Source organism: Protomyctophum bolini (genome assembly GCF_963924005.1).
Source record: "Protomyctophum bolini genome assembly, chromosome: 24".
NCBI lineage: Eukaryota > Metazoa > Chordata > Actinopteri > Myctophiformes > Myctophidae > Protomyctophum > Protomyctophum bolini.
Genome location: NC_137885.1, coordinates 30,173,457 through 30,182,432, shown reverse-complemented (window position 1 = coordinate 30,182,432; position 8,976 = coordinate 30,173,457). Strand labels below are relative to the sequence as shown.

Sequence of the window (8,976 nt, the reverse complement as noted above, 5' to 3'; positions counted from 1 at the left end):
ACTGTACTGTGGTGAAAGGAGGAACCATTTAAATGTTAGGATTGTGTGTTCTCATTACTGTACTGTACTGTACTGTACTGTACTGTACTGTACTGTACTGTATGGCCAATCCCTGTTGCACTTGTATTGTACCTTCCAGTATAATAATATATCGTACAGTATATATATTTTTATAATAGTATAATCTATATCTGTGATCATGTGTGTACGTGTAGCCAGCAATGTATTTATTATTATTATTTCTGGGAAGCAGAATCTATGAATGCAGCATGTTATTTTATTATCAAAAACGAACTTGTTACGAACACTTGAAATGAAAAACGGCGCGCTATAGTATGCCGTACGATATGGGCTATAGCCCACGGTCCAAAATGATGAGAAACGAGGATAACTTTTTTTTCAAAATTTCAAAAAACATGGGCTATAACCCATCGTTTTTTTCATTTCGTCATTTTTTTCAAATCCTCAAAAATGATGAAAAACGGCGCGCTATAGTATGCCGTACGATATGGGTTATAGCCCATGGTCCAAAATGATGAGAAACGAGGCTAACTTTTTTTTTCAAAATTTCAAAAAACATGGGCTATAACCCATCGTTTTTTTCATTTTTTTCATTTTTTTCAAATCCTCAAAAATGATGAAAAACGGCGTGCTATAGTATGCCGTACGATAGGGGCTATAGCCTTTACGTTTACAGGATCTCCTCACTGGTCAACAAAAACACCTTGAAGACCTTAACAGGAGCCCTCGTACAAGGTTCCTTTGACTATGCATCCACCTCTTGGTACCACCCAAAACAAACTCCTACTTGGCCTCACCCCCCGAACACACCTCACCCCTGCCCACTTTGACAGGCTGGAATGGGTCTGGTCCACAAGATTCGATACACCACCAAGATACCTATGTACATGTCTAAATACTTCCTTAATGTTAACAAAGTCCACACCCACAACACCAGAGGAAGTGCTACGAACCATCTAGGGCTTCTAGGCCTACAACCCAGATTCGGCACAAACAAGGGACTAAATTATTTTCGCTCCTATGCCACCAAAATGTGGAACGCCCTACCAACAGTCATTAAGACATGTGAATCCCTTGACTCCTTAAAAACCGCTCTCAAAGGGCACCTATTATTTTCCCTTTTTACCTCCTTTATGATGAATTGAACAAGGTGGACCCTCTTGTAAACAAGTGGAATGCTTTATGGTGTCGTCCACTCACAGTTAACAGTCTTTGTATTGAGTTTGTGCTTGAAATGTACTGTAATTTTGCAAACTGTTAATAAAGATTTCAATCAATCAATCAAAACAAACAAACGGTGTTCTAAACAGACAGGTGGAAAGTTGATGATTACATTTTAATACTGACGTATAGTGTGGATAATACTCCATTATTTGGAAACTTTGAACTACTAGCTACTTCTGTAGATTTGGATTTATTTCAAAACATACTAGCCTACATTTATTTTATTTTACCACTACAGCCATACATTTGAAAATGGCACATAATCGTGCACGATACAATGCTATGCCTACACATTGTGACCTTTTAGATCTGCCAAATTATTTTTTTGTGAAACATTTCAAATGGGACATTCTGCATAATCGTTTTGACGCCAATACCTCTAAGTTGTATAATTAATATAATATAAATTTGAAGATCTTCTCCCTTTTTTAACGGTTTTATTTCACTTTAAAAAAACACTCATTATCTACTCTGGCTTATGTGAACACCCCAGACAGTTTTTATGAAGTTGCTTGATTCAGTAATTGGCTATTTGATATAAATTTTAGCTGCCCCCCCGCCCCCTTCCTATAGAGCGCCGCAGTCCCCGCCCCCTTTCAGAAAGCGAGTGGCCCAGGAAGTGGAAGCCCCATGCATTCTCCCATCGGCACTTTTAATATAATTTATTTAAAGACGGTTACGCCGCGGACAAAGCCAATTCGGATCGTGACGAATCATGACAATGAACACAATATTTTGGGACGATCAAATCATTAGAAAGAAGAAAAGAAAGTCAGGAGACAACACTATTTGTTTTGTTTTTCGTCTTATAAATTATTTGATCGGCCCAAAATATTGTGTTCATTGTCATGATTCGTCACGATCCGAGTTGGCTTTGTCCGCGGCGTAACCGTCTTTAAATAAATTATATTAAAAGTGCCGATGGGAGAATGCATTGGGCTTCCACTTCCTGGGCCACTCGCTTTTCTGAAAGGGGGCGGGACTGCGGCGCTCTATACTCTCGCCCCTGGTGTTTCCATTATGTCCATGCATGTGTGTTCACGTGCATTGTTTGGGATGTGTGTGTGTGTGTGTGTGTGTGTGTGTCCGTGCAGGGACCCATCCACAGCTACCGCGAGGCGTTGGACGAGGACGAGGCGGACGGTCAGTTCCTCGGCAGCGGCGGTGAGAAGTACCCGCTGACCCCCCCGCCTTCCCCGTCTCGCCACAGACCCCGTACTTCAACGTGTGTAAGTGAGCAAAGATGTGTGGACAGAGTGTTTTGCTTCCAAAATACTAAAGGATAAAAATAAAAAAAATTAAACAAAAAGCACAACTGGAAGTTACCCGAGCCAAAGTTTCATGTTGCCATGATTGTAACGGTTTTAGAACAACGTTCCGGGTCACTGAATATACTGTATATGTTTTATTACACAATACGGTTTGTGAACCTTTTGAATCTCAGTACAATCTGATACAATTAACTACATGATAACCACTTGCATGGCATTATAGAGTTGGATGGTGGGATGGGTAAATATAAATATTTAACACACTCTTTTTCCTTCTCTTTTTCACTGTACATCTTTTGTCTCCTGTCTCTTTCTCGCTCCCCATCTCTTTCTCTCTCTCTCTCTCTCTCTCTCTCTCTCTCTCTCTCTCTCTCTCTCTCTCTCTCTCTCTCTCTCTCTCTCTGAATCCCTCTATCTCGCTCTCTCGTCTTGTTCCGTCTCTCTGTCTGTCTCTCTCTCTCTCTCTCTCTCTCTCTCTCTCTCTCTCTCTCTCTCTCTCTGAATCCCTCTATCTCGCTCTCTCGTCTTGTTCCGTCTCTCTGTCTGTCTGTCTCTCTCTCTCTCTCTCTCTCTCTCTCTCTCTCTCTCTCTCTGTCTCTCTCTCTCTCTGTCTCTCTAGCTCGCTGCCCTCCAGGTTTGGCCAACACTCCACTTTCAGCCCTGGGACTGAGGTCACAGCACGACGGTGGATCAGGTCAGTTTACACACACACACACACACACACACACACACACACACACACACACACACACACACACACACACACACACACACACACACACACACACACACACACACACACACACACACACACACACAGCAGGGTCATTATACTTAGCCCGATCTCATCCAAACGCGGTGAAATAGCACGGATGGCCAATCCCGTATACAGTACATACACGCCCCTGGAAAACCCCCAAATCCGTACATCTACTACACTAGTATGTACATATTACACTACTACCGTTTTGACAGCGACGGAGGCGTGGTTTTCACTAGCAATGTGGCAATCCAGTCAGGTGGAGCACGGTCAAGGTTTGACATTATTTACGATGCTGTGCTATTGGGTTACTAGCCTCGGAAACCCAGACGTTTTTATTTCCAGGGAGAAAAAAAAGTGTGACACACACACACACACACACACACACACACAGACACACACACAGACACACACACAGCCTTTCTATGAGGCGTCAAAGTTTAAACACACTCACACTTTAAACTGCAGTCTTCTTAATAATAGCCATACGTACATTTAATAAAACTATGCACAGAAACCGTGTTTGGAAGGCAGAGTTTCGTCCGTGTTTCGATATGGCGAGCGGAGTTCCTTCTGCAGCAATGTTGTTTCAGTAACGGTACAGTTGAGTGCACGGTGGCACTTTAGCTTGTGCTCATTGGTCAGCCTATACCGTGTTATCCATACGGCAGCTGACCAATCGGTTATCAGCCTCTCTCTCTATGCCCCGATACAAATAAAGACTCGTATATGTAATAAATGCACGTATTAATTTGAAGCTTAATCATGACATGGTTAAGCCCTTTAGCCCTACTGCATATTTTAACTCCTATATACACCATACAACCAATAACAAAAAATAGCTGATCTGCAAGCAGTATATCTATCTCAGTGCGTCGCGATTTTCTTTTTCCTTTTTCTTTTTCAAAATAAAAATGTATTATTATTTTGAAAATATTAGAATTTTCCCCCCAAAAAAATCTCCCATAATATACACTTCCAAGTCTTTGCGTGGCGCTCAAAGAATGTCTTCCCTGTTGTTCTCCTCTTCCACACATTCTACCTGCTTTCCCTCTCTGGCTTTCTGTCCTCCGTTCCTGCCGTCCTGTCAGGCTCTGACTCTAGTGACGGCGAGCAAGGTAAGGCCGCTTGTCGTGAGAAAAACAACTCGGCACGCTGCCGTACGTCCTCCCCGTCACAGACTGTCGCACACAAAGCACAGCGCATATATACTGTGCAATACTTTGCATTTGGCTGTTGCCCCAAAAATGTCCTTAATGCAGATAACTACTTAACTCTTCTTCTTTGTTTTTTTGGTGTAGTGGCATAGCGTATAGTTACAGTATGGCGGGCCCCCCCAGTGCAGGCTGTTTTTAGGCCACACTGTCTGTCTGTCTGTCTATAGCTATGTGCCTATGCCACTGTTTTGGTGTCTCACTGCAACCACTCGCATATCAGCGTCTCAACAGTGCATCCCCAGGTTGTCATGTGCCTTCCCCACACTGCTTTCTGGCAGAATGCATTTGTTTTTGGGAATGTAACAGTTTTTTAACTCACTTTCTCCTGGTCAAACAAACCCATAATTAGCCCTTCGCTAAACCCCCCCCCGCCCCCCCCCCGCCCCCCAAAAGCGATTGTCCACATTGTCCACGGTTGCTAAACAGAATTTGGATTGGCATTGTTGTGGACTCCACAACAATGCCAATCCAAATTCTGGACAGATGTTATTGTCCACATTGTCCACGGTTGCTAAACAGAATTTGGATTGGCATTGTTGTGGACTCCACAACAATGCCAATCCAAATTCTGTTTAGCAACCGTTGCTGCTAAGGATGACAAGCTTTCGTCACCTCATAGCTGTCAGTGTTATTTTGCATGGCTGTGTTGTTGAACACATACTAATAATAATAATAATATAATAATAATAATACTAATCACTGTACTACTCTTACCGTGCATTAAAATGAAAAACCCTGTCGGACGGTCGTAAGTTGATTGAGTTGGATACTCTTAACATGTCCTCGTATTTATATTTATTGAAATAAAGTAATGTAGGGTAGGTAGGTACCCTCACAAAAAACATGCAGTAATCCTGGTCTCTAAACTGCCTCCCCCTGGCCAGCCGGGGCGCCTGATGGAGGGGAAAGGAACTGGTTGGAATAACGTGTTCCTTCCACGTGCTAAGACGTCCAACCAGGGAAACTCCCCCACCCCCCTGTCGGGTGTAAAGGAGTGACTTGGACACTCATGCATTGAAGGAAGCATGAGTTCAAGTCCGTTGCTCTCCCCAGGTTGGCGGAGGGTGTGTAGAGCCCAGGATCACATTAGATAATTGACACAGGGGTGACGGATGGGTTACAAAATCGTGGGATAAAAATTATAATAGAAAAAAAAGATAAAGTAATGTACATTTGTCCAGTGCAGTGCCTAATTATACTGCAGGCCTGGTTGACCAGAAGACGTAGAAGACATTTGATCTTTAAGCTATTGTTGCTACTGAAATGATGGATTATTTATAATGGAGAAATCCCCGTCATTTAACATGCATCTCAATGGGGGAGAAGGAAAGCTTGCCATGTCACCTCTCCTATAGCAACCGTTGCTCTAACGTTCTCTATTGGACAAGAAGGAGGGACGTGGCGAAAAGGGCTAATTGCATCCCCACTTCTTATTCCAGTTCAACGTGTTAACCCATTCTGAACGGGAACCCATTTTGGTGTTAGCATCATGTTATGCTTTAGCTATTGAAAAATAGCAGATCTACAAGCTCATAGCGCGCCACCGAGTGGCGCGCTACGAGCTTGTAGGTCTGCTATTTTTGAAAAATCGAAGAACGACTGACATTTTCAGAATCTGATCTCAGGTCAGAATGGGTTAATCAGACCAGTGTGTGTCTAGTGGAAACCTCGTATGAATCTGATCTCAGGTCAGAATGGGTTAACGGCGTGTAGTAGTGGTGTACAGTATGTACAGTACAGTGTGCTGACAGCTTGGATGTGGCTGTTTTTTTTGTGTCCTCAGATACACGCTTTGTTTTTGGAGACAGAGTGCACGCCTTCAACGCCCCGCTGTCGTCCAGTAGCCCCATCCACAGTCCTGAGAGGTACAGTAGGAATACATACTGTACATTTATGATGAGTTATATGTAGTTATATGTAGCCCCATCCACAGTCCTGAGAGGTACAGTAGGAATACATACTGTACATTTATGATGAGTTGAACAAGGTGCACTAACAAGTGTAGTGCTTTTTTTTTTTTTTTTTAATACTGTTTTTATTAGGCATTTTTTTTGTATGACAACATCAGAATATTATCGACAATGATAATGAGTAGTTCAGTTATAAAATGGAAAAAAAAAAATGACAGGCAATGTAAATGATCCACATACAATACATAATAAAAAAGACATAAATGTGATAAACATGAAAAAACTAAAAACAGTTAAACAATGACAAGTGTGAACAGACAAACAAAACAGACAGCAGGACAGACACTCTTGCTCTCAAACTTTTCCAACATGTTGTTGTAAATTAAATGAATTACAGACATTATTCTTTTTTAAATGAGAAAAAAATAAATATAGAAAAAACACTCGGTTCCTTTTTTTCCTTTTCTTTCTTTCCAATTTTCTATTGTGCTATCTATTGTGTAGGAGGGGTTAGCGTGCACCTATTGAAATATTCAATGAAGGGTTGCCATGTCAGGTAGAATCTATCTTCACTCCCTCTCAATTCAAACTTAATCTTTTCCAATTGTAAGTAGTGCATAACGTCTCTCATAAGTGAAGTGTGAGTCGGACAAGTGTAGTGCTTTATTGGGTCGTCCCACTCACAGTTAACAGTTTTATTGTATTGAGTTGTGCTTGAAATGTACTGTAATTCTGCAAACTGTTAATACATACTTCAATCAATCAATCAAAGGTTCTGTTGGGAGACTCAAACAAGATCAGTGGTTACATGTACTACTGTAGAGTTAGGTGATATTAATAATAATAATAATAATAATAATAGCTCAAATTTATATAGTGCTTTTCTAAATACCCAAAGCGCTTTACATAAGAAAACTAGGAACAGACTTTATTCAGAGAAAAAAAACAAAGCATAACAGATACAACAACAGTACAAGGTTAAAAAAGATGAAAGGATAAAGAGAGTGAGGTTTTGAGTGATGTTTTGAGTGAGAGGAGAGAGGGAGCAACTCTGAGATGGTTGGGGAGTTCATTCCAGAGGTTGAGTGAGAGGAGAGAGGGAGCAACTCTGAGATGGTTGGGGAGTTCATTCCAGAGGTTGAGTGAGAGGAGAGAGGGAGCAACTCTGAGATGGTTGGGGAGTTCATTCCAGAGGTTGAGTGAGAGGAGAGAGGGAGCAACTCTGAGATGGTTGGGGAGTTCATTCCAGAGGTTGAGTGAGAGGAGAGAGGGAGCAACTCTGAGATGGTTGGGGAGTTCATTCCAGAGGTTGAGTGAGAGGAGAGAGGGAGCAACTCTGAGATGGTTGGGGAGTTCATTCCAGAGGTTGAGTGAGAGGAGAGAGGGAGCAACTCTGAGATGGTTGGGGAGTTCATTCCAGAGGTTGAATGAGAGGAGAGAGGGAGCAACTCTGAGATGGTTGGGGAGTTCATTCCAGAGGTTGAGTGAGAGGAGAGAGGGAGCAACTCTGAGATGGTTGGGGAGTTCATTCCAGAGGTTGAATGAGAGGAGAGAGGGAGCAACTCTGAGATGGTTGGGGAGTTCATTCCAGAGGTTGAATGAGAGGAGAGAGGGAGCAACTCTGAGATGGTTGGGGAGTTCATTCCAGAGGTTGAGTGAGAGGAGAGAGGGAGCAACTCTGAGATGGTTGGGGAGTTCATTCCAGAGGTTGAATGAGAGGAGAGAGGGAGCAACTCTGAGATGGTTGGGGAGTTCATTCCAGAGGTTGAATGAGAGGAGAGAGGGAGCAACTCTGAGATGGTTGGGGAGTTCATTCCAGAGGTTGAGTGAGAGGAGAGAGGGAGCAACTCTGAGATGGTTGGGGAGTTCATTCCAGAGGTTGAGTGAGAGGAGAGAGGGAGCAACTCTGAGATTGTTGGGGAGTTCATTCCAGAGGTTGAGTGAGAGGAGAGAGGGAGCAACTCTGAGATGGTTGGGGAGTTCATTCCAGAGGTTGAGTGAGAGGAGAGAGGGAGCAACTCTGAGATGGTTGGGGAGTTCATTCCAGAGGTTGAGTGAGAGGAGAGAGGGAGCAACTCTGAGATGGTTGGGGAGTTCATTCCAGAGGTTGAGTGAGAGGAGAGAGGGAGCAACTCTGAGATGGTTGGGGAGTTCATTCCAGAGGTTGAATGAGAGGAGAGAGGGAGCAACTCTGAGATGGTTGGGGAGTTCATTCCAGAGGTTGAGTGAGAGGAGAGAGGGAGCAACTCTGAGATGGTTGGGGAGTTCATTCCAGAGGTTGCGGGTGGCCGAAACGTAGAAGATGTTGTCCATAGTCAACAACATCACCCATAACTCATGCAAATCATCTACAATCTGCATCTGGTTTAAACCTGAAATATGCCCCGAATAGGAAATGTCACATTTTCTTTGGCACCAGTCCAGCACCATCTTTGCTTTGTGAAAGAGCTTATAGGAGCTAATGAGCTGACCTGGAACAAAGTTGTAAGACTCTGGTCTTTAAAGGAGAATTCCATGCTAGAATGCTTTCTTATCTTTCTTACCTTTCTTTGTAGTTGTTACGTCCCCACCAA

General features: G+C 42.9%; 1 long non-coding RNA gene across 1 annotated transcript; it reads left to right on the top strand.

Annotated features, from left to right (window-relative positions):
* The first annotated feature begins 2,345 nt into the window (after positions 1–2,345).
* On the top strand, positions 2,346–6,415 carry LOC308311528. The gene is made up of 4 exons (XR_013963665.1): positions 2,346–2,474; positions 3,136–3,210; positions 4,368–4,394; positions 6,277–6,415. It is a non-coding gene; the product is annotated as an uncharacterized lncRNA (long non-coding RNA).
* Positions 6,416–8,976: the final 2,561 nt, after the last annotated feature.